Below are 26,221 nucleotides of genomic sequence, written 5' to 3'. Positions count from 1 at the left end.
TCTCTATTGTTGTCTTTCCCATGTTTCTCTTTTCCCATGTTTCTCTTTTCCCGTTTTCTCTTGCAGGCAATCCCCCGGCACGATGCGCCACAACCACCCTCAGGGGCCTACCGGTCAAGCAACCAGGCCCCTTCTCGAATGCCAGCCCGCCAAGCTCGGCTTTTTTTGGGGGGGTATTTAGCCAGGCGGCTGTCCTATGCTTTAGCATTTTTGGGGGGTACTCCTGGTTTGGGCCAAATTCCGAGCTCGAAGCCCTCCACCCGGACAGCACGCCAAATACGCAGTTAAATTATTCTCCATAAATTATATGTAAGTGTGAACTCGTGAAATTATGTTTTATAAACATAGTTCGGGAGGAGCACGTTCAAATAATTGACACAGGTGGAGAGCACTCAGCTAATCAACAGTAAGAGGTATATATACACGCAGCAGTCTTACCTCCATTCATTGACAGTTTTCTAGCATCCCTCCACCACCCCTTCTCCACACTTTTATTTTATCAGCCACTTACATATACGGGGGGGACTCTGGGTTCGGGCCAAATTCCGAGCTCAAAGCCCTTCCCCCGGACAGCACGCCAAATACGCAGTTCAATTATTCTCCATAAATTATATGTAAGTGTGAACTCGTGAAACTTAAAAGATGTTTAGGGACTGAAGACACCAAGTGATGAAGTGTTTCAGGTGTAATTTTGTCCCATTCTTCCTGCAAACAAGTCTTAAGGTGGGCAACAGTCCGGGGTCTTCGTTGTCGCATTTTGAAGCACATTCTCTATTGGAGACAGGTCGGGACTGCAGGCAGGCCAGTCAAGTACCCGTACCCTCTTCCTCCGCAGCCAGGACTTTGTAATGTGTGCAGAATGTGGTTTTGCATTGTCTTGTTGAAATATGCATGGACGTCCCTGGAAAAGATGTCTTCTTGAAGGCAGCATATTATGCTCCAAAATCTCTATGTACTTTTCAGCATTAATGGTGCCTTCACAGAAGTGCAAGTTACCTTTGCCAAGGGCACTGACACAACCCCACACCATGACAGACCCTGGCTTTTGGACTTGTTGCTGGTAACAGTCTGGATGATCCTTTTCTTCTTTGGTCCGGAGCACACAGCGTCCATTCCTCCCAAAAAATACCTGAAATACTGATTCATCTGACCACAGTACACGTTTCCACTGTGTGATGGTCCATCCCAGATGCCTCCGAGGCCAGAGAAGTCGACGGCGCTTCTGGAAACTGTTAACATAGGGCTTCCTTTTGGCACAGTACAGTTTTAACTGGCATTTGTGGATGTAACTACGTATTGTGGTACTTGACAAAGGTTTGCCAAAGTAGTCCTGAGCCCATGTGGTGATATCGCTTATAGATGAATGACGATTCTTGATGCAGTGCCGCCTGAGGGATCGGAGATCACGGTTGTTCAGCTTAGGCTTGCGCCCTTGTCCTTTACGCACTGAAATTCCTCCAGATTCCTTTAATCTTTTAATTATGTTATGCACTGTTGAATGTGAAATATCCAAATCTCTTCCTATCTTTCTTTGAGGAACATTGTTTTTAAACATTTCAATAATTTTCTCACGTATTTGTTGGCAAACTGGCGATCCTCGGCCCATCTTTGCTCCTAAAGGATTAGACCTTTCTTGGATGCTGCTTTTGTACACTGTAAAAAAAAAATTGGGGGGAAAGATTATGCAAATTCATCATTACATATTGGCCCAATAAATGACTTCCAAATAGTTATCGCAATGCAAAAAGATGCATTGTACTAATCATAGCTTAAGGTCTTCACTTAAAATTAAAATTGTATATTCACCGAACATATTTAATTGTGCTCAGTCAATCTATGAAGTCGAAGTGAAAAATCCATGTTGGCTGAACAAGTCCTACGTCCGAAAAATGGTATACGCATGCGCAAAATGCACTTGAAGAAAACCGTTCGTGGGGAGATTTAAAATGCGGAGCGTGCGAGCGGCAGTGCGAGCGGAGCCGAACCAGCAGGTGCTGAAGACCGAAACAGACATTCCCTAGAGAATAGAGAGATATTCATCTCACAAAGACGGTGAGTATTTAGCACTGAAATTTTTCTCCAGAGTTTTGCTTTATGACCGGGTATGAAGTTTTGTAGAATCTACATTTTGTAGAATCACGAGTTCATGCATTCATTGGTTTCATGAGTGTGTTCTTGTTTACCACATAATTATCTAATGGTAGCCTGTAGCCAATAGTTTTATTTTCCTCATGTCTTATATGTCTAAAACAATAGGTAATAAGGAAATTAAGTAATTTTTGTGATATGTGCGGCATGCGACTGTTGAACACGGTGCGTTTGGCAGTTATTGCCATTTAATATCAAACACGTCAAGCTCGTGATTTTCTTATGTCCATTAATTCATCTCATTCTCATTATATAATGAAGAAACTTCTGTTCTGTCTCTTGCCAGATGTGATGCAGGGGAGCTTTGTCATTAATGTTAGTTTTTATTTTTATTTGCAGGTTTTTAGCCTATGCTGCGTTTTCTTCACCACATTAAGACATCCTGTTATGCAGAAGACTTCTTGAATGAGTTTTTCCTTATTGAAAATAAGGTATTTTCACCCAAATATCCTGTATTGGAATTTACTTGTTAATAAAGTAATGTGATAAAATGTCAACCCTGTTGTCTGTTTCTGTATTTTGCTTAATATATTTATGTTTTTAGTCATTTTTGTCTTTTGGGACAGTGAGAAATAAAACAATTGTTACTACAATTTAAAATATTTAATTGGACCAACCACACAGTTTCACTGTAAAACATTTCTCCAATTCAAAATATTCTAGTGACTGATCACATCTAAATTTTTTAGTTGGCCAAATTGAAAAATGTAGATGTGATCAGTCACTAGAAAATTTTAAATTGGAGAGGCCTGACATTTTTTACAGTGTTGGTAAATTACATTTTTCCATTGGCTCAACATATTATTTCTAATTGAGCCCATGTTAACAGACTGTTGCCACAATTGATAAAATTCAATTCACAGAAATTCAATTTGGCCAATTGAAAATTTTAGATGTGACCAGTCACTAGAAAATTTTGAGTTGAGAAGATTATAAATTGTTTACAGTGTACCAAATCATAATTACAGTCACCTGTTTCAAATCACATCATTATTTAACCATTTTACCTCATTACTAGCTCTAAATTGCTCCTGTCTTTTTTTTAAATGTGTTGCAGGTCTGAATGACAGGAAAGGATCCATATTTACAAATGACATGAAGTTGACCAGACAAAACATGAAATATTTTGTGTTCATATTGTCTGCAATGTAATACAAGTCAAAGTAAATTTAGAAATAACTTTTTTTTTTTTTTCGTTTTCTATACTGTCCCAACTTTTTCTGCCTACTTTTTATAGCCTACTTCGTGTTCACGTATTGTAGTAGCCTATATTTTCATGATTTAACTAATAAGCAGAAGCAGGATTATCGTTTTACATATCAGTTATGTAAAACTCTATAGTATAGGCTATTGGCGTTTAAATATCGATAATGTCTAACAAACCTCTCTGAATCTTGCGAAACATGTCTGTTAATGTTGTAAGATGACAAACATCCCCACGGCGAAGACTGTAATCCTGACACATGCAATACTGGAAAATCCCACGTTTTAGATGCAATAAAAATGTATCAGTGCAATAATTAACTCAAATGAACAATATATAATGTAGCTACAAATGAACAATATACAGTGTAATTCAAAAATTGCAATACAAGCCTAATGGAAATAAGTAAATTAATATTATGTGTTTTGCTGTGAAGACAAAAAAAGTTGTTTATTGTGTTGTTTTCCTGTATTATTTAAAAAAAATATTCATAATAATTTGTCTGTATGTGTGCTGAGGAGATGTGTACTTCGACTACAGTAACGTAAGCCTATTCTATATAAGGAAAGTAATGTTTTCCACTGAATATATACCAAGGATATACACTAAAGCCAGTTGTTTTCATGGAAAGTGGATTTTGCCACGCGTAAGCATGATGTTTATGTCTATTTTTAGCATGAACCAACATGTTTCTACCTTAAGGGAATCAGGTTCTTCCTTAGAGGTATGTAATGTCCAGTTTTAGTGTAGGCTACTGCCAGGGAGGAGCAGAAGACAGCAGGATAGGCAAACAGAAGGAGAGGGAGAGGGAGAGGAAGGATGGAGCAAGGGAGAGAGTAGAGGAAGCGAGGAATGGAGAAACACATATGGTAAATGGTAAATGGACTGCATTTATATAGCGCTTTTAACAGACCTACGGCCATCCAAAGCGCTTTACATTTGCCTCACATTCACCCATTCATACACTCATTCACACACCGACGCCGGTGTCAGCCATGCAAGGCGCCATCCAGCTCGTCGGGAGCAGCTGGGGTTAGGTGTCTTGCTCATGGACACCTCGGCACTTGGTCAGGTGGAACAGGGGATCGAACCACCAACCTTCCAGTTTGTAGACAACCTACATGAACCACTGAGCCACTGCCGCCCCAAACTGCAACTGCAGGGTTTTTCCAGGGTCAAAAATGGTCTTCGGTGGTGGCTGACAGACATGGTCATCCATACACACACACACACGCACAGTAAAAAGTACCCTATACCCACGTGATCTGCAAGTGCAAAACTGATAATAAATTTAAAATAAATTCAAAGAAACAGTTTGTAATTTTTGCACTATTTACAGATAATTGTTTTGGTATATAATCATATCAATATTAAAAAGTAGAATAAAAAAATGAACAAATAGCCTAATTTTCTGCCATATACGATTTCATAAAATTATCAGCTAGCTAATAACAACTTTGTTCTGGTTTCACCTCACTCCAGTCTAAACTAAATTATTTTATGCTATTTATTTTACTACTCATTGTCGACATAAATAAACTCAAATAATGTGGATAATTAAAACTAATTATTACTATCCACTCTTGCTAAATTGAGTAAGCACACTTGTGTTCTCATTTCAGATGTGTTCTGAGTAAATGATTAAACTGATTCGTTAGTTCAGTGTTGGACAGATCAGTTGTTCTAACCATTGACCGTAAAAATATATGGACGACTTGACTTCATTCGCTTCCGCTGAAGTAACTGAAGCCTCCGGAGGTCTGAATATGATGCTGACATTTTGTGCAGATTTAGAGTCTACGCAGTAGTGATCTCGGGACCGGAGTCTGCGCTGTAGAGAGCAGGAAGTAGAGGTGCGATATCAAAAGCCTGCCCACACTCTCACAGATGCAGAACAATTCATTATGTTGGTGTGAAATAAACAATTATGGAAATGTAGAAATTAAAGCTAAAGCTCCAATCTCCTGAAAAAAGTCTGTTAGTGCCTCAGTGACAACTTCACTCAGAGAAGCTGCCAATCTCAGCTGTCAATCATGACGTCACCCCCCCATTTTTATAGCATCAAATAACTAATAAAAACTAAACTTATTAAAAAAAACCTTGAAATGAAATCATCGTGATAAAAACTGCCTACATTGACAGAAAACAACTTTAAAAAAAAATGATTTGAAGTGTAATTTGATTGTTTAGTTTGTCTCTCATCCATTAGAAAACCCGGAGGGGCGAGGGTTAGGACCCATACTGGGACCAGCCACCTGGGGGCAATCAAGGCGCGGAGGCTTCAGTTTCTGAGAGGAGTGCTACAGGCTTGGTTCTAAGGCCCTTTCCCAAATGGCACACTTCATGTGCACTTTCAGTCTTGTGGACGTACAATGGCGCGTGTCCGTTAAGTCCACGAGACCGCAGGGTGTCCCATTTGTCATTTTAGGTCTCAGAAGGGTGCTCGCGAGCGCCCCCCTTGAGGTCGATATGCGCCCTCGATGTGCACTTCTTCCGAGTCTGCACTAGTGCGGGTTACGCAGCGGACTTCTTCCCGGCAGTCAAAGTGGCATTACATCGTGAAAGTGCGGACTCAGAGGAAGACCGTGAGGGTTTAGGGTGCCATTTGGGACAGGGCCTAACCAGTCATTAAAATTATTTGTTCGCTAGAACAAATTGGACATTGGACATTAGCAGACACGTTGTGTGCGAATGCGTTCATGTATTGTACGAAGATGTATTGTACAGCTCCAGGTATCCAAATATGATTTTGTCCTCATTGTTGTCATTACTAGAGTAAGCTCCTGATTGGTTAACGTGGCGTGAATATCCGGCAAAGTTCAGATTTTTCAACTCACTCAATTCGCGCGAATCATGCCGCAGAAAGTCTATTCGCGTCTTTGCATTGACTTAACATGTAAATCACTTGAGCACAAAACGCTTCATTCACGTCTAGTGTGAATGCACCATTAGTACATTGCGAAAGATTTGTCAACACACATAAAACGCTTCATAACTGGATAGGATTTGTTTTCCTTTTATTGAAAGTATGGTTTATGTCAGAAGAGTCAACGTCTGGTTCTGTGATTCATCTATGACAAAGCTTAATTTTTAAGTCTACATGCTGCTTAAAATTACGCATTGTTATTATTGCTGTTGTAATCCATTATAGGGGAGAACAGGTCTAGTTGTCACAGGCGTTGTATCTGTGAATTCTATCCCCAAAATCATATTTTTGTAGCTGTTTAGTAAATAGGCCTAAGTGAACAATAAAAACACACAAGCATATATTCAAATGTCTACTATATAATTGTATCACTTTTCTTGGGAGACACTGTCACATATGTTTTAAATGTTTAAAATGTTTATATGCATTAACGTTTTACACTTTTTCATAACTGTATTACTGTTGCTGAAAAGCTTTATAGTTTTTTTAATGGCAGGTTACACAGTGTGACAGCTTACCACAGTGTGACAAAATGCTTTGTGGTGCAACTGCATGCCCCCTTTTGCATGTCACAAAAGGTAACATGTTCTGTGATACATGTTCACTGAATAACTGAAACAACTAAGAATACTGGATGAAAAGTAGGCCTACCTGATTGTAATCTGACTGTAAGTCCTATGAAACTACTCATGAAAAACATATTTTGATGTATGTGCTCTGTGGTTTTCAGAAAATGAAGCTTCACTAGTTCATTTCCTGCTTTCAGAGATTGCAGATAAATGTGCAATGATGAGAAGGAAAACGTCTCGGGTTACGTATGTAACCTATGTTCCCTGAGAACAGGGAACGAGACGCTGCGTCAGCTGACGCTACGGGGAACGCCTCCAGCGTGACAGGTGCCTGAAATCACAATTAAAAAACGTCAATCCTATTGACCGGCGACAGCCCATGACGTCATCAAGGTGCAACCAGGAAGTATAAAAGGGCGCCTTGCCAACATGACCGTATCTAAACATCTGAAGGGACTGTTTGGCAGGCAAGCCTTGCGGCATGGCAAAGCGACGCAGCGTCTCGTTCCCTGTTCTCAGGGAACATCGGTTACATACGTAACCAGAGACGTTCCCTTTCGAAAGGGAACTCGCGCTGCGTCAGCTGACGCTACGGGGAACGATATACCAACGCCGCCATGCCGAAAGGAGTGCATGCCCAATGGCAGTGACAACTGTCAGGACAAGCAAATTCAACTGAAAAGCCTGAACCACTCCCCTTCTGGTCACATTAGGCTTTCAGTGACAGCGCTCCCTACGGTCAAAGCCCAAGCTATAAACCTGAGAAGGAAACTTCGCATACTACATGAAGTCCTACCCTGGCCGCTCGAAGGCCTGGAACCAGCCCGTTCGACAGAAGGGGGTTCCTTTAAGGGAACGTGGCAGTGGGACCCGAGGGAACCCGCGCCAGTCACTATTCGGGAAGAATTCACCGAATGCCACCAGGGAGGCCTGACCTAGCGACCTCTATGTGGGACACGTCAGTTCGGCCAACCCCTGTCTGCTTAAGTACTCAGGTACTTGCCTCCGGAGAGACATCCTGCTAGGGTACTGCAAAAAGGCAGTGTCCTCCACCAGCCGGACCTCAGAGACGGGTTATCCTGGAGAGCAGCGCTCAGCGAAGTGCTTTCTAACCCTTGCTAGTGAGGGGAGTTTAGCCACTCGATCCTAGGATCTACCAAGCACTTATTTTAAAACGTGCTCAGGAGGCCGAACAGGCCTACAGGCTGATTCCTTGCTGGGAGGCCTCGATGGGTCTACAACCGACGGATCAGTGCCAAGCGGCTATCAGCTCACAGAAGACTCTCTCTTGAGAGGAGCTCCCAAGCCTGCCTGGTAGGTAACCATGCTGTAGGCGATCTATGAGAGTCCCTTCCTGTAGGGACCGCATAGTAGTAGCGTTGTCTCGTCATGCTAGGGTATGAACACCGCCTTCAGGTGCTACCGGCTAGAAACCGGCGCCTGATAGCAGGTGACCACCAGCTGTCAGCGTAAAGCCAGTTATGTGTTCCCTCCGAGGGAACTCGTCCCCCAGGGAGGCCAGAAGGGGCCTCCACCTGGTAACCTGTGCCGACTGCTCGCGTGTCCAAACCACGGAGCTTGCCCTCAGGGAGGCCTAGCAGGCCTACCACCTGACCGCAGTCGAGCTAGCCCTTGAGGTAGCTGGGAGAACAGGGACTCGCTCCGTCAGGGAGGCCTAGTGAGGCCTACCATCTGTTTAGTCGTTGGGCATTCCTTCAGGGAGGCTTAGTTAGGCCTGCCACCTGACAATAGGTGCGCTAGATAGCTTTTCCACAGTGACTAGACTCATCTAGTAACTGCGAAACCGGAACATGCCCTTAGAGGAGGCCAGGTGAGGCCTACAATCCAATAGCGAATCCCCCAGGGAAGCCTGTTGCTACCTGTTAGCAACCCGTGCTACCGTGAGGTACCGAAACTTGGGACCGGGGAACGATCTCAGGGAGGCTCGCCGCCTACCACCTGATAGCAGAACGTGCTAGTCCTCCAGGGAGGCCTAGTGAGGCCTACTACCTGCTAGCACTCCATGCTCACCGCCACAGAGACTGGGAACCGGGAACTCGCCCTCAGGGAGGCCGGGTGAGGCCTACTACCTACTAGCAGCTCGTGCTAGCCATCCAGTGACTGAGGCCCGGGACCAACCCCTCAGAGGAGGTCCAGTGAGCCTGCTTACCCCACAGCAGGCCCTTAGGGAGGCTTGGTACCGCCTACTAGCAGCTTGTGCCAGCCGTCGAGGGACTAATGCTCAGGAATACCCCCTTGGGGGAGACCGGGCAAGGCCTGCTACTCACAGCAGGCTCTCAGGGAGGCCTGATGGGGCCTACCATCTGAGCCAAGGTAACCCAAAAACGGGAGCCTACCCCTCAGGGAGGCCTGGCAGGGCCTACCTCCAAATAGGAGGCCTGCAGGTTCTATGAACCCTGCCGCGGATAGAAGAAGGCTGGCTGCTGCACCCGGGCTGACGGTAGCTGTCTGCTGCTGACGAAGAACTGGACATCCAGTTATCACCTGGGGACTCATCCCCAAGGAGGCCAAAGAGGGCCTACTGGTTGACGAGGTTTCTGCTGAAGTTGACGTCGACGGAAAGAATCCTCGGGGGCCCACCTATGGGCCACGACGTCGAGACTCCCTTGTCCTGGAGTCCGCTGCCCAGACTGCCCAAGCTGGCTACTCACAACCAGCTGGCCTTCATATGCCCGCACCTGGGGCTGGCTCCATCCCAGAGGCTAAAGGGCCTCCGCGATAGCGCAGTCTCACAGGGCAGTGCCTACAGACATGAACCTAATCACATTGCCAACAGCAGTGTACTCAGCAAACAAACGCTTAGGAACCCTCTAAAGCGAGGGGAGTACAACTTACGTCACCTGCTTCAGGGCGGCCGCCTTACTTTCTCATACAGCGGTCTGCCGTTCGTGCAAGGACGTCAGCCATTGGTAATGCTCGGGCCTCAGGGGAGCATTCGATCAAACCGCCACTTTTTGCAGAAGGTTGCGATGTTCAGCTCGACCCGAGCCCTAAAGAAGGTGGAGCAGAGGACATAGAGCAGAGGGTAAACACATCATACAAAAAATGTAACCCACCGGCCGTACCATCCTCCAGGATGAGGCCGGGGGCCACCAGAAGGTGGTGGCCACATCAGCTCTGAAAGGCGGGGCACAGCAAAACTAAAGTCTTGGACGCACACAGACTTTTGCTATCCCTGCTGCAACACCTACACTGCATTACTAAATAACCCCAGAACGCAGAGAAGGGGGCGGGCCTTGGCCGGACTACTCTGTAATAAGAGGAGGCTGAATCAAGGATGCAGAAAAACATGCACTGTTCTTATACTTAAAGACAGGCCTAGGGCGACAAACCTGCTTTTAAAGGAAACGCCCCCCATCCTTAGCAAAGCCTAGGCCAAGTGGTGCGGTGCTACACCTGCACTAGATCTACCCAGGGCTCAGGAAAGAAATATTATCACCCCTTACATAAACAACGGGGCCCCGAAACCCATTTAAAAGCCCAACAGGGCTGGGCGCAGATCTCACTACAGCTCACGCATAGTGCTTAACCCGGTCGTAATGCTACTTTATACTTAAAGCTAGGAAAACAAACAACTCGCCCCCGCGCGCCACAAGCCAGAGAGCAAGAGCGGCAATACAAACACTCACATAAGTGATAGAGATAACACGGAGAGGCGGTAGATCTCTACTAACTAAAGTATAGCATTATGTACAAACATATAATGTTGCAAAGAAGATCGTTCTTAGCTTACTCACGGGGAGCTGCAGGCCCTGCGATGTCCAGCGATGTTCCATAATCCCCCGAGCCCTCTCAGGAGAGCGAAAAACGGAGTCCTGAAAACATTAGTAGAAAATGTTTCACCCTTTTCGAGGGGGACTCACCACTCGCTCTTCTCGGCGCTTCAAACCAGCCATCAAGCTAGTATACGACCACCATCCTGAGGGGGGCGCTTTCACCAAACAAACCAGGCGGGCCGTCAGAATCGTACATTTTCTGCTCATCATTGGCCCACCGGCCTGATGTAAAGCGCCCAGGGGAATTTCACAGGAGGAAGGGAAAAAGGCAGCGCTCATCTGCGCGCCCTGGGAGGCGGAGTCCGCTGCCTACGCTGGTTCCGGTTACCAGCACCGGCTTCCTTCCTCTTCTTGTTGCGGGTGTCCTGCCTTCTCTGCGCACCAGTCCTCCACGGAGGGGGCGCTCGAGAGGCGACGCTGGTTCGCTGGTCCCGTCTCCAGTCCTCAGACCGTGACGGGCCAGGGACACCCGGCTGCCTGGGCGCGGTCCCGGACCTCAGCGGGATGCATGTTCTAAATGCCGCCGAGCGCGCCTTCGCCTCCCTGAACTTTACGACCACCGCCTCCACGGAGGCTTGTAACACCGCCATGGTGTGTAAAGCCGCCCCAGCGTGACCCGCTGACATGTACGCCCTGCCGTTTAACCGTGATGTTGTCCTAAGCGGTTTGGTCGGCAGGGTGGGAGACCTCAGTGTCGATGGCCGCCCAGAGGCGAGATAGTTCGCAAACGTCTCGTCCACGGGCGGCAACGACACATATCCAGCCTCAGCCAATCCCTCGACATCATCGAAGTTAGCTCGCTGATGCCGATGGATGCGGGCTGAATACGGCTTCTTCCATCCCTTCGAGATCTGTTGATGGAGATCCGGAAGAAATGGAAGACTCCCGGGAGCTGGGCGGTCATGAGCGGAGAGAAACCGGTCATCCAAACGATTTGGACGCACGACCTCTCTCCTCGCGCGCTGCCACGGCAGCTGCAGTCTACCTGCAGTGCACTCCATGACCTCCACCAGCTCCCCGTACATGGGACAGGATGGATGCGAGGTTTCAGCCTCAGCTGACTCACCAACCTCTTCATCCATCCTTTGCTCTGTTGGAAGAGCCGCAGACGAGGAGGAGGAGCTCAAATCCCGCTCCTCCTCCGATGTCTGCCCCTCGTGATCTGGATCGTCATCTGCGAGCACCACACCAGTCTCCAGACGACGAGCCAGATCCATCTGGGAACCCCAGGACTTCAAACGCTGCTCAGCCTCAGCTCGAGCGGGGCCGTCCCCAGATGCTGAATTCTCTCCCCTCGAGAAGAGAGCCAGACGAGAGCGGAGCGTCTTCAGGGGAAAACGCTCGCAGTTTGCACAGGAAGCTCCCTCGAGAACTTCCCGTGCATGCTCCTCACCCAGACAGTACACACAGAGTGTGTGTGTATCCTCAGGTGTAAGATACCTGGTACACGGGTCCACACATCTGCGGAAGTGGCGTTGCTTCTGAGCACACTTCATTCTCTCGTTTGCAAAACTTTCTTTGACGCTTTACGTGAGATAGGCAAAACAGTCCCTGAAGACGAAAAGATACGGTCATGTTGGCAAGGCGCCCTTTTATACTTCCTGGTTGCACCTTGATGACGTCATGGGCTGTCGCCGGTCAATAGGATTGACGTTTTTTAATTGTGATTTCAGGCACCTGTCACGCTGGAGGCGTTCCCCGTAGCGTCAGCTGACGCAGCGCGAGTTCACTTTCGAAAGGGAACTCTAATGCAGCTTCTAGAACGTAGAAATGTTAATGAAAGAGCACTTTTGATACAATGCATATTTTCTCAACTCACAGTGTGCGAGACAAAATAGGCATTACCTCTTTTAATGCTGCTCTCCCAAGTTTCTTGCATTAAAACACGTACAAGTACATGTCATTTTCACCTATCTCTGTACTATGCAGACAACTCTGAAGCCTGAAGTAAACTTCGAGTTTCACACGTGTGTTAGGCTAAACATACAGTGTGTGTGATGTAGGCTAAATATCAGCATTGCATGCTGTGTGTGATCCAAAACTCTTGTTTAAAGGGTAAATTGGTGAAAATACTGGACAAGGAAGGATGAGAAAAAAAAGTAAGGTCTAGAGCAGGGGTGTCAAACCACTCTCCAGAACAGTTTAGCCCCAACCCATAATTAAAAACACCTGAATCAGCAAATCAATGTCTTCAGGATTACTAGAAACAGAGATTGTCTTATTATAGGAAGAAAAAGGGTAGCGGTTGACTTGGATCACGTGAGGCACCACAGCCCATCGTGTAATAGCAGTGACGTCAGTTCCCGTCGTTCAAAGTTTTATGACAGTCAATTACAGTTAACGCTTATCAGTTTCTTGTGGATGAGCGCGTTGGTCCTGTGAATAAATGTTCTGGTGTTATATAGTAAAGTACAGTAAGACTGCATTGTTTGTGAATGTGCTGTGGCGTGAATCCGGAATGTCTGTTACCTGCAAATTACTAGTCACTGCAGGGCGCATAAAACTACATTTAAGATTGAACTAAAACTTCATTGTTATTTAATACATATTTAATTTATTAAAATTATATGTATTCTTTTAACCTTAATTCATTAAAAAGTGTTATATCATCATCATTAGGTGCACAGCAGTCATAAATCATTACAATATAAGTTTAACCTGGCAGCGATAGAAAGAGCACTTTATTTTCATTTAACAACATAAAATATAACACAATATTTTTTATTGTGTTTATTATCAATTTTCTCTTTATTCATTAAAACGCATAATATCAGTGTCATATGCATACATGCAGTTATAACAATCATTACAATTCAAGTCTTATCATAACTGGTAAAACCTGAAAGACGAAGAAAGAAAGCATCTGCATTTTCTTTACCTTCTTTAGACAATATAGGCCTACAATATCACTCAATATTACTATTAAATACAATGGCAGGGGCGATTCTAGGATTTTCATTTTAGGGGGGCTCAGCCCCCAGTGAGGGTATGAAAAAAAAAATGGTAACACTTTAGTTTAGGGTCCAATTCTCACTATTATTAACTAGTATCTTATTAGTATGCATATTAGGATATTGGCTGTTTATTAGTTCTTATAAAGCAAATATTAATTACTTATTTTGCATGACCATACTGTACATCCCTTAATTATACAATGTAGGCAGGTTTATAATCACTTAGATCCCAAATGTGAGGTAGTTAGGGGGGTTCCCTTTCGTTCAGTCACTACGACGTAACGTTAGTGACTAACGAATGGGGGTTTCGCTTAGAAGCCTATCAACTTCGAGTTTTGAGAAAACGCCCAATGGCGTGCCAATGCCATGGGGCATGCGGAATTTGCATACGTAGCTCCGCCTCACTGCGTGAGTATATAAGGAAGTACGAGGCAATATCGCATTATGTTTTTGCTTTCGGAGCCAAGAGTACCTACCTCTTCACTCCTACAGCCTTCTGAGACTCTGTCAGCTTCTTCGAGACGAGCAGCTTTCCAGTCGGTGTTGGTGTGACGGCGCGTTCCAGTGATCGCATACTTCCTGCCTGCTGATCTGTGCAGTGGTCTGCATCCAGCTGGTGTGTGTTTCCCTGGGCGCTTCGGCATCGACTGCAAAGTTTCCTCTCACAAAAGAGCTTGCACGTGACACGTCCTTTTCAGGATGTTTCGTCCGTGCACTTCTGGGTGCGGTAGATCGCTTTTTTCTTTCGACGGGCACGAGCGCTGTGTGACGTGTTTGGGCTTTCAGCACGCTCAGGCAGCGCTCGTGGATGACTCATGTTCTCTCTGCGGGAACCTGGCCATCTCAGTGCTTCGATCAAGACTCCGTGAATTCCGTGCTGATGCCGGAACGAGAGTCCCCTCCGCCACCCCCCAATCTGCGGTCTCCTCTGGAGGCGGCACTTTGGCTGGTGACCAGGGTGATCTGAGGGTGACGGTGTGGAACAAAGCTCCGACGCTAGTTCCTCGGCCCACACCCCCCTCTCAGGCACTTGACCCGGTCCGCGCTCAGGCGTCTACATCGGGGCCGGCTCCTGCTGTCCCGACTGTGGCGTTTGGCGCGGCGGAGGAGGAAGTGATGTCTATCGCCGCATCACAAGGTGGGCTGGAGTCATCTGAGGATGATGATTCGGCTGTGCTGCCACCTTCGGGTGCGCCAGCATTGCCCGAGTCGGACCCAGAGTTGACAGCCATGCTGTCTCGGGCCGCCGCAGCTCTTGGACTGGAGTGGAACCCTCCGCCTCAGCCCGAGCGTTCGCGGTTGGATGATTGGTTTTTGGGGGCGGCGCGTCCGGACACCCGTCCGGCCGCTCCTCCAATACCTTTCTTCCCCGAGGTGCATGAAGAGGTCGCGCGTTCCTGGAAGGCCCCGTTGTCTTCCCGTGAACGTTTGGCGGCCTCTTCCGCCTTCACCTCTCTCGATGGAGCCGCGGCTCATGGGTACACTGGGGTCCCCCCAGTCGAACGTTCTGTTGCGATGCAACTGTGTCCACAGAGCGCTTCGTCCTGGCGTGGTGACCCAAAGCACCCCTCCAAGGCCTGTAGGTTTTCGTCATCTCTGGTGGCGAAGTCCTATAGAGCTGCGGGGCAGGCCGCCGCTTCTTTGCATACCATGGCAACTCTTCAGGCTTACCAAGCCAAGTTGCTGTGCGATATGCACGAGAGAGGGGCTGATCCAGGACTCAGCAATGAGTTGCGTGCCGCCACCGACCTCGCTCTCCGGGCGACGAAGGTGACCGCACGCTCCCTGGGTCAGGTGATGTCCACAAATGTGGTCCAGGAGAGACACTTATGGCTCACCCTGTCTGATATGCGCGACGCTGAGCGAACACGTTTCCTCAACGCCCCCATATCACAGGATGGGCTATTCGGCGGAGCGGTCGAGAGCTTCGCCCAACAGTTCTCGGCCGCTCAGAAGCAGACTGAGGCTATAAAATACATCCTGCCCCGGTGGTCAGCTGCTGCCTCCACCCCACCGCCCGCGCAGGTGCCTCAGCCTGCTCGCCGCCGAGGACGCCCTCCCGCGGCTTCCTCCGCCTCTGCGCCACCCAAGCAGCAGCCTCCACCCGGGCCGCGCAGAGGCAGCCGCAGGAAGGCGTCCCAGTCCGCTCCAGCCCCGCAGCCCGCGAAGAAACGCCAGGCTAAGCGGCGCTCCTGATGCGGACGGCTCAGGGATGGGCAGTTCTTTCCAGGAGACGGCGGCAGGGCCGCTCCTTCCCCCGGTGGAGGGCCGGGGGAGAATCTTTTGTTCAGCTGCTGGCCCCCGGGTCAGCAGCACCCTAATGTGGTTAAAGAAAGAACTGACAACCCCATCCCTGAGCCCCCAGAGATCGGTGACGGCAGTGCGCGCCACCCTCGGGTCTCGCCACTCTCGTCCCTCTCTGTCGCCAGCCCCCTGGCAGAGCAGACCCCAGTGGAACGCGAGTCCTTCCCTGGTCTCCTCTGTCAGGGCGCAGCCGTTAACCATGCTCCGACCCGGGGACGCCCAACAGCCTCCCCTGTCCGCGCCGGTAACGCTGCCTCGCTGCCCCACCCAGGGTACGTCTGTCGTCCGTATGACCCCGTTGGTGCAGTCTCTGGAAGCCTGGCTTCAGCTTCCGGGGCTGTCCCGCTGGGTTGCCCGGACCATCAGGCTCGGCTACGCGATTCAGTTCGCGCAGGCTCCTCCCCGTTACAGGGGAGTCCGCTATACCATGACCGGGGCCCATGCCCCCGTCATGCGTGCGGAGATTGCCACTCTACTGGCGAAGGGTGCGATCGAGCCTGTCCCTCCAGCCGAAATGAGGTCGGGGTTCTACAGCCCCTACTTCATTGTACCCAAGAAAACCGGTGGGTTACGGCCAATCCTGGACCTTCGCATCTTGAACCAATCCCTTCACCGGCTTCCGTTCAAGATGTTGACTGCGAAACGCCTTTTTGAATGCGTTCGTCCGGACGATTGGTTTGCAGCGATCGACCTGAAGGACGCCTACTTCCATGTCTCCATCCTTCCTCGACACAGACCGTTCCTACGGTTTGCTTTCGAGGGGCGGGCATACCAGTACGCAGTTCTCCCATTCGGGTTATCTCTGTCCCCTCGCGTCTTCACGAAGATCGCCGAGGCAGCCCTTGCGCCCCTTTGGCAGCACGGGGTCCGCATCCTGAACTACCTCGACGACTGGCTCATACTAGGCCACTCTCGAGAGCAGGTTTGCGGACACAGAGATCTGGTTCTCCACCACTTAACCCGTCTGGGCCTTCGGGTCAACTGGGAGAAGAGCAAACTTTGCCCAGTGCAGAGGATCTCTTTTCTCGGTATGGAGATCGACTCGGTCGCCATGTACGTGCAGCTTTCGAGCGAGCGCGCGCAGTCTCTGCTGACTTGCCTCCGACAAATCGAGAGCAAGAATGCGGTTCCACTGAAACTATTTCAGAGGCTCCTGGGGCATATGGCATCTGCAGCCGTGGTAACGCCGCTCGGATTGCTTCATATGAGACCGCTTCAGCACTGGCTTCGCGATCGAGTCCCGAGATGGGCATGGCAGTCTGGCACGCTCCGGGTCCAAGTGACTCGGGCCTGCCTACAGACGCTCACCCCGTGGTCGATCCTCAGCTTTCTACGGGCAGGTGTGCCCTTAGAACAAGTTTCCAGGCATGTTGTCGTATCGACGGATGCCTCTGCCACGGGCTGGGGTGCCATGTGCAATGGACAAGCAGCCGCGGGCTCCTGGACAGGACCCCAGCACCTCCTGCATGTCAATTGCCTCGAGTTGCTGGCAGTACGGTTCGCCCTGCACCGCTTCCGAGCGCTGCTGAAGGGTCAACATGTGCTTGTCCGGACAGACAACACGGCCGTAGTAGCGTACATCAACCACCAGGGCGGTCTACGCTCCCGCCGCATGTCTCAACTCGCCCGCCATCTCATTTTATGGAGTCAGAAGCGCCTGAGGTCCCTTCGTGCTGTCCATATTCCGGGAGTTCTGAACCACGCAGCCGACGAGCTCTCGCGGTTTCAGCCTCTCCCGGGAGAATGGAGACTCCATCCCCGGACGGTTCAGCTGATTTGGGAACAGTTCGGCGACGCACAGGTAGATCTGTTTGCCTCCCACGACTCTTCCCACTGCAGCCTGTATTATTCCCTGACCGAGGGCACGCTCGGCACGGATGCACTGGCGCACAGCTGGCCGCGGGTCCTTCGCAAATATGCGTTCCCCCCAGTGAGCCTACTCGCACAGCTCCTGTGCAAGATCAGGGAGGACAAGGAGCAGGTCCTTTTGGTCGCCCCGTACTGGCACGGCCGGACTTGGTTCCCCGAACTCATACTCCTTGCGACAGCCCCTCCCTGGCCTATTCCTCTGAGACCGGACCTCCTTACTCAGAGACGGGGCACCCATTGGCACCCGCGTCCCGACCTCTGGAACCTCCACGTGTGGCTCCTAGACGGGACGCGGCAGGTTTGAGTGGCCTACCACCTACTGTGTTCGCCACCATCTCTTCCGCTAGGGCAGAGTCCACTCGGCATGCCTATGCGTTGAAGTGGAACCTCTTCGTCACCTGGTGCTCTTCCCGCCAAGAAGACCCCTGGAAATGCCCGATCAGGTCCGTGCTTGAGTTTCTCCAAGAGGGGCTGGAGCGAAGGCTGTCTCCCTCCACCCTCAAAGTTTATGTGGCTGCAATATCTGCCCACCATGATCTCTTTGAGAACAAAAAGGTAAGTCAGCACGACCTGGTCATCAGGTTCCTTAGGGGAGCCAGGAGACTGAATCCTCCTCGCTCTCCTCTCGTACCCTCTTGGGACCTCGCAGTAGTGTTAACTGCTCTGCAGAGACCTCCCTTTGAGCCTTTGCGGTCGGTTGATATTAAGTTTCTCTCCATGAAGACAGCTCTGCTGACCGCATTGGCCTCCGTTAAGAGGGTCGGGGACCTGCAGGCATTTTCGGTTGACGAAGCGTGCCTGGAGTTCGGGCCGGCTAACTCTCACGTGATCCTGAGACCCCGGCCTGGATATGTGCCCAAGGTTCCCACCACTCCGTTCAAGGACCAGGTGGTGAACTTGCAAGCGCTGCCTTTGGAGGAGGCAGACCCAGCCTTGGCATTGCTCTGTCCAGTACGCGCTCTCCGCGCCTACGTAGACATGACGCAGTGTTTCAGGACCTCAGACCAGCTCTTTGTCTGTTATGGTGGAGAGCGGAAGGGAAGTGCTCTCTCGAAGCAAAGGCTGTCTCACTGGATTGTGGACACCATTGCTTTGGCTTACCAGCAGCAAGGCCGACCATGTCCCCTTGGTGTGAAGGCGCACTCCACCCGGAGTGTGGCCTCCTCTTGGGCTCTAGCGCATGGCGCCTCGCTAGCAGACATCTGCAGAGCTGCAGGCTGGGCGACACCCAACACATTCGCCAGATTCTATAATCTCCGAGTGGAGCCAGTGTCCGACTATGTACTCGCCCCCCCGAGGGGCCGGTGATGGACCAGGTTCAGGTGTCTTCGCTTGCTCGCCACTCCACTCCACGGACTGGATACGTGCGATATTTCCTCAGGTGAGTTCCCCGAGAGCCCTGAGCTCCTCCAGCACTGTCGACGCCGACATCAGTTCAGTCTGCCCTTTCGAGCCCAGACCCTCATGTCCGGCCAGGTGCCCCATGTGCATGGTTCCCTCTGGCGACCCCCACATGTGTATTTCACCGTAAGTCTCCGCAGTGAGCGGGTTTCTTCCCTTGGCGTGTCCCCGCCACCCCTAGGGTTAAAAATCCACCTTCGGCTGGTACCCTAGAGATCTTCCATATGCAACCCTCTCCGGGTCATATGTGTCTCTTAAGTCCTCCCCACGGGTAGGCATCTTTGGCATTCCCTCACTGGGATATGCTTCCCAGTGTACCTTGGTATCCTGTGTTAAGTGGGAGTCCTTCGTCCGTACTAGTCTTACGACAGGGTACTCACACTTACGCAGGGCACTGGAAGACAGCTGAGTGGCGGGATTATATTGGGACCCCCATTCGTTAGTCACTAACGTTACGTCGTAGTGACTGAACGAAAGGGAACGTCTCGGTTACGGATGTAACCCTCGTTCCCTGAGGAGGGAACGGAGACGTAACGTCCCCTTGCCACATCGAGCTGTGTTGCCTGGAATGCAGGAGTTCAGTCTTGGCTCCTCAAGCAGGTAACATAATGCGATATTGCCTCGTACTTCCTTATATACTCACGCAGTGAGGCGGAGCTACGTATGCAAATTCCGCATGCCCCATGGCATTGGCACGCCATTGGGCGTTTTCTCAAATCTCGAAGTTGATAGGCTTCTAAGCGAAACCCCCATTCGTTAGTCACTAACGTTACGTCTCCGTTCCCTCCTCAGGGAACGAGGGTTACATCCGTAACCGAGACGTTTGGGGGCTTACTCCCCCGAGAAAAACAATAGCTTGAAAACCATGTCAGTGGTCATGTCAGATATGACTGATAAAGTTTTTCCATTTTCGTCAGTGAAAACAGTAAACATATGTTTAACTGATATTTACTGAATATGTTTTTTTAATCATTTTCATCGACATGTTAATTTACTGAAAATTACCAGGAAAGCTAGGTAACTAAATTGATTAAATGAATTCACAATATGCACACATTCATTACTAATCTTATGCCCAATACAGGCTGAAAAAAATCTGAGCTTTTTTATTTACTGAATTTTACAAATGGAATTATATTAATTTACAATATGCACACATTCATTACTATTATTCATTACTACACATTCATTACTATGCCTAATCTGAAGAAAATGGCTTTGTTAATATTTCTTGTTTGTGAATTATATTATAAATGCCATTACATAGGCCTATTTCAATTCAAAATGGCGAAATTAGACACAAGTTTATTCATTTGCCTGAATATTTTTGTAATTTGTTTAACATTTTTGACTTAAAGAAGCAGCTGTCAAATATGAAATGTTTAGTTTAGCTGCTTACATATCTCACACTTTATGGCTGAAGCCCCCCTAAAATGGGCCCAGTGACACCCATGTAGTATGGTAATTCCGTAATTCCTACCTGTCATGACACTCCCTTCTCTGCCTTTTCTTATAAAATAACCTTTTTAAAATGTAAAATCTACATGTAAAATCTACTACTTTATTTAGCGTAAAACATGTTGAAGATAAGCGGACAGGCAGTCTATTCATTAAATGATAAGCCATTTCCTTACAAAAGCGGTTTATTGAGTGTAGTGAAGCCTCTCCTCCATTCACATCTATTCAATAATAAAAAAGGCATCTGCCTGGTCTCCTGCCCTGCGTACCAGCGCTAGCATTAGCCGTTACGCTTTTTTGGCTAAAAGTTACAGGCTTGCCTTCCAGTGGATTTGTTAGAAACTTCCTGGCAGGTGTTATAGAGCTGATTGGAGGTACACTCTGAAGGACGGTGAGCGGAGTTTGATACATGAGGTCTAGAAACATTTTGTAAAAGTCTTAGATGACACAGCATTCTAAAATGTGGCACTCAAGTTAATTTGAAAAGTTTAAAAGGTAAATTTTATGGTTCTGTGACACTATCAAAACATTGCCCCACCAATGTGTGAGTTTGGGGCGGTATTATCAGTTTTGGGCAGGTTCAGGTGTTTGGGAAACCTTTCTGAAATGTGGTTTCAGTGTGGTGGAAAATTACATGCTTCACCTTTAACGCAACACTTACCACAATAAACTGTCAAGTCTTGAGTGTTTGATGGATATAATTGAACCATAACATCATTGTAATAAAGTTCGATTGTAGCAAGTAAGGAAGAAGGCAGGGTCGGCTTGTTGGAGACTCGGGGTGCTTTATTTTCCCTCGTTTCGTTACACAATATAAATCACGCCCACTGGCGTTCACAATAAACTCAAACTGGTACGGGCAATCTCAATGTTTCTCTGTGTTCTCCCGTCTCTGTGCGTGTGTGTCTCCCGAGCCTCCAGACAGTCTCTCCCCTCGAAGCCCTCTTCCGGATGGCTTATATCCGGTCTCTCCACGCCCATTACTGAAACAAGACACAGGTGTTTATGCTTTGCACTTTGACCCACTTACGGCGCACCTGTTTCCCGACTCTCTCTCCCGTCACAGACCTCGCTAAACCACGCCCCCCCCTGGCACAATCATAAATACTGAGGGTAATACCTCTTCCCCGTTATCCAGAGCAGTTGTCGGCCAATATTGTTTTTTAGACAACCACTTTGAAGGATATTTGAAGGAATCAAAATTAATTGTATGCTGTCTTATCACTCTGCTTTGTTCTCAGATACACAAGATGATGACTACTGCAGGCACAAAGACCACTGGAAATAACACCCATGAGAATCAAACTTCATTGAAAGAATTCATTGACTCAGAGTTTCGTTACACTCTCTTTCCTATATTCGGCGTGGTCTTTGTCTTGGGGTTGCTGGCCAACTGCTACGCTCTTTATGTGCTGCACTATATGCGGGAGTCTAAAGCTATGAATGAGATTCGAATCTACATGACCAACCTGACCATTGCAGACCTGCTGTTCGTGTCCGCTCTACCATTCTGGATTGGCTACTACGTGCAAAACGGTGACTGGAAGTACTCAGATACCCTCTGTCGTATCACAGGCTTGTTTTTTTTCATTAACACGTACTGCTCTATTCTCTTCCTTACTGCCATCAGCATTAACCGTTACTGGGCTGTTACCAGGCCACTGGTGGCAACCTCTTCTGACTGCTGGAAACGTGCAGTAATTGTCTCAACGGTCATCTGGGTCGTCACTCTTGCAGCATCGATTAAATACCTCACTGAACCGGGAATCCAGATAAATACAATTCAGAATGATACATTACCCACAAAAAAACATTTCTCGCTGTTTCGAGGGTTATCAAGACATGAATGACTCTGATAAGTATTCATTGGCCATCACCCACTTCATCATTATTGGCTTGTTCTTTCTTGTTTTCACAATGGTGATTTTCTGCAATATCTTGATCGCTCAAGCTCTTCTGTCTCAACCCATCAGTCAGCCTCGAGCCAGCACGGGAAAGCATCCCGGCGGTACCAAACGCAGAGCTTTGAGGTTGTTGTGTGCCGTCGTGGGCGTCTTTGTGATCTGTTTCCTGCCTCATCACGTGGTGCAGGGTCCCTGGACATTATCCGTGCTGTACCTGAATGGTTGGTCCATGGAGACTCGCCGAAGCTTAAACATTGCTCACCAGATCACCCTCATGCTTACGGGGATCAACTGCCTCCTGGACCCACTGGTGTATTGCTTTGCCACCACAAAGTTCCGCAAGTACATCCAGGGTCATTTCACAAAGGTCAAGAATAATAAAAACTGCTCACGCAACACATTAACTACGGCAATGTCACTGAAAAGCAGACATCAGAGTGAATTATGAACACAGCTAATAAATATTTGGTGTTCATTTTAAACAGTTAGAGCAGGGGTGGGCACTTCCAGTCCTGGAGGGCCACTGTCCTGCGGAGTTTAGCTCCAACCCTAATCAAACACACCTGAACCTGCTAATTAATGTCTTCAGGATTACTAGAAGGCTACAGACAGGTGAGTTTAATTTGAGGGTTGGAGCTAAACTCTGCAGGACAGTGTGCCCATCCCTGAGTTAGAGTCTTTTTCCAAATGTTTCATATTTGAGGTTTCAAAATTAGGTTCTTTTTGGATTCTTAAAGGGTTTGACCCAAAAATGAAAATTCTGCTATCCCACTCATCGTCATTTTGTTCTGAACCAATATGACTTTCTTTCTTCTGTGGAACACAAAATAAGATCTTTTGAAAAATGCCTTTTGAAAAATGTTTTTACAATGCAGTGAAAGTCAGTGGGATCCATTGTTTTGTTGAAACGTTTAAAAAAGAAAGTAATGAAGCTGGGTAAATGATAACAGAATTTTGATTATTGTGGGAAGTGAACTATCCCTTTAATGCAACCAAAGGATTGGCATTTGAAATTAGTTGTTTATCTTTCAATTGCTGCCACTTCCAGGCAACACCTTCAAACAATAGTGTATTTCAACCATGATTATTCAACACTTAATGATAAATGGTTTATACACTGAAACATTAAGCATTCATAATGTGATTCCTATATTGTCACATTGTCTCTTAAAGAGATAATCCACAGTGAAAAGTGAAAATGAAATGAAATGTTTATCACCATAATATCATACCTACCCTGATGCCATTCCAAACTTTTATGACTTCCTTTCTTCTGAGGAACACAGAAGAACACATTTTTAAAGTCAGTGGCATTCAAATAACACTGGACCCCGTTGACTTTCATTGTATGGATAGAAAACACTGAAACATACTAAAAATATCTTCTTTTATGTTCCTCAGAAGAAAGGAAGTCATGCAGGTTTGTAACGACATGAGCGTGAGTAAATGACGACAAAACGATGCCTTTAAATGTCTGCACTTGTGTAGGTGGAATTGACCTATATATATGTGTGTCAAACAAACCTGTTATCATTTAAAGAATTCTCTTTCTCGGTAAAGAGGTTGTGGTGTTCATTCTTGTTGTCATATAAGTGACAGAGATAGTCTCCTGTAGAGTAAAGAATACAAATGAGTAAAGAGGATGTTGGTGGTTAAAATGACTAAAGCAAGAGGTGACAAGAATAGAAGATAGGTTTTTTTCTTCACACAAAGAGTTTTACTAGAAAATGAATGGTAAATTAAAGTTTAGAGATTAAAAAATACTGGTAATCAGTTATGGCAATTTTCTGAGGCCTGTGAGAAGTTGTAACATTCTCAGTAAATTTCCAGTACGATTGACAATATGAGCACCTACAAGGGCATGACGTGCTGACAGCAGAAGTCTGCTTTGGGCCAATCATAACGCTCTGTAAAGCTCTACTTTTTAAAATAGTTTGTTATGGGAAAATTTAATCATAGCTATACATTAAACATTGCGCATGAAATATTTATTGATTTGCATATATTCATACTGAACCAGCTTACTAAGTAAAAGGTCATATACAGAATATAGAGAACACATTCTACACTTACACATGGAAAACATGTTTTGTACAGGAGACATGAAGACTGGGATTTGACACTCAGGGGTCAGGATGGCCTAAACGTAGGGATCAGAGTTAAAATGAACAGCACACTTGGGATTTGAGCAAGTGCTGCTTTTCTTGTCATGTGTGGAAATTTACAGGAGGAGTGACTTTGTTTGGGAAACTGATAAAAGCTGAGTGCTGTTATGTCTAGTTAGTGCACACTGCAGACATTGAAGATGGCTGTATGACTGTGACTCATTTCTTGCAAGAAATTAAATCTTTATAAAGACAATTGGGCAAGGTTTTGTCTCTTATTCAGTAATGCGGTGATAGTAGAAATTTTGCCACAACAGTTGGTGTCAGAAGCGGAGATTCCATGCATGTGCCTTCTGGACCCCGGGAGCGGATGGTGACTGATCATCCTGGACTTTAGAGTCACAGCTCTACCCGGCATTTTGAGGGAGAGAGGCCAACCGCTCAGGGGGTCCGGAGGGTCCGACCACTGGAACAAACGAACCCGAGGTGGCAACGGGACGCTTCTGGTAAGAGACAAACTTAAAATTCGTGGAAGAGTTTTGATGAATAGAATTTGTTTAAATTGAAAAATGAGTTAAATTGAAAATTGAAATTGGGGTGGATAAACCATAGTGGGGTCTGACTCTGTGGCGAATGCAACGTGGTTGATTTGTTTATGGGATAGAAACTGAAACCATGTGGGCAGGGCCGGATTAACAATTTCCTGTGCCCTGGGCAACAAGACTCAAGGGCCCCCCCTGCCCCAAAGCAACAATCGCAAAGACGCTATCACAAAGAGCATATAGCCTATACTTCTATACTAACAAATCATGCTTCTGCAATGCTCAGTGGAGATGTAATAGCCTCAGCATAAAGTGCATTCAAGAGACAGAACAAATGCACAAATGTTTAACATAACTTTTTACAATGAATCTTTCACAGAACTTGGTGGCTACAGAGTAATTATTAAATATTTCAATAGAGCCAATCAATGACATTTAGACTGCAACAGTGAAATAAAGCAGACAGCTAGGGAAGCCTTAACTTAAAACCAGAGATTATTTCTAAAATGCTACAATGTGAAATTTTGGCTATTTTTGGAATACGTTTCAAAATGTCGACTAATTTCAATTCCTTTTCTCTTTTTAATTTTCTTTTAGCGCTCCCGCTTAAATTTCAGACAGTGTTGCCAGACTGGGTTGAAGATTACCAGCCCAAAACCTCAATAAAACCCACCCAATTCAAGAAAAAAAACGACCCAAAATTTGAACTGCCAAAATAATGTGATATAATTTTATTGCCATGTCAATCAAGGTTGGTTAGCACCATTTATCTCCTTAAAATAAAATAAAATAAAAAATAATAAATTTCCCAGGAAAATTGATCAAAACAGGGCATTCAAATACAGTGGAAAGGGAAACTGCTCGGTTATGTATATAACCCTTGTTCCCTGAGATAGGGAACGAGCACTGCATCGGAACGACACTTTGGGGATGCTCCCTTAGCATCAGCGAATCTGAAGTCAGAATGACAACTAGGCCAATCCGATTGGCGTGCGTGATGACGTAATCGTGACGGCATACATGGAAGTATAAAAGGGGAT

General features: G+C 47.2%; 1 protein-coding gene and 1 pseudogene across 2 annotated transcripts in view; one reads left to right on the top strand and one right to left on the bottom strand.

Annotated features, from left to right (window-relative positions):
• The window catches only part of LOC307136650 (procathepsin L-like), a 1,021,532-nt gene that overhangs the window by 38,467 nt on the left and 956,844 nt on the right, over window positions 1-26,221 (bottom strand). The gene's annotated exons all lie outside the window — the stretch shown is intronic.
• On the top strand, window positions 21,881-22,982 carry LOC307136744 (platelet-activating factor receptor-like; annotated as a pseudogene). Its single transcript has one exon. The product of its transcript is annotated as a platelet-activating factor receptor-like (transcript).

Source organism: Gobio gobio, assembly GCF_949357685.1.
Source record: "Gobio gobio genome assembly, chromosome: 13".
Classification (NCBI taxonomy): domain Eukaryota; kingdom Metazoa; phylum Chordata; class Actinopteri; order Cypriniformes; family Gobionidae; genus Gobio; species Gobio gobio.
The sequence above is the reverse complement of the archived record's forward strand: the minus strand, read 5'-3'. Positions and strand labels throughout refer to the sequence as shown.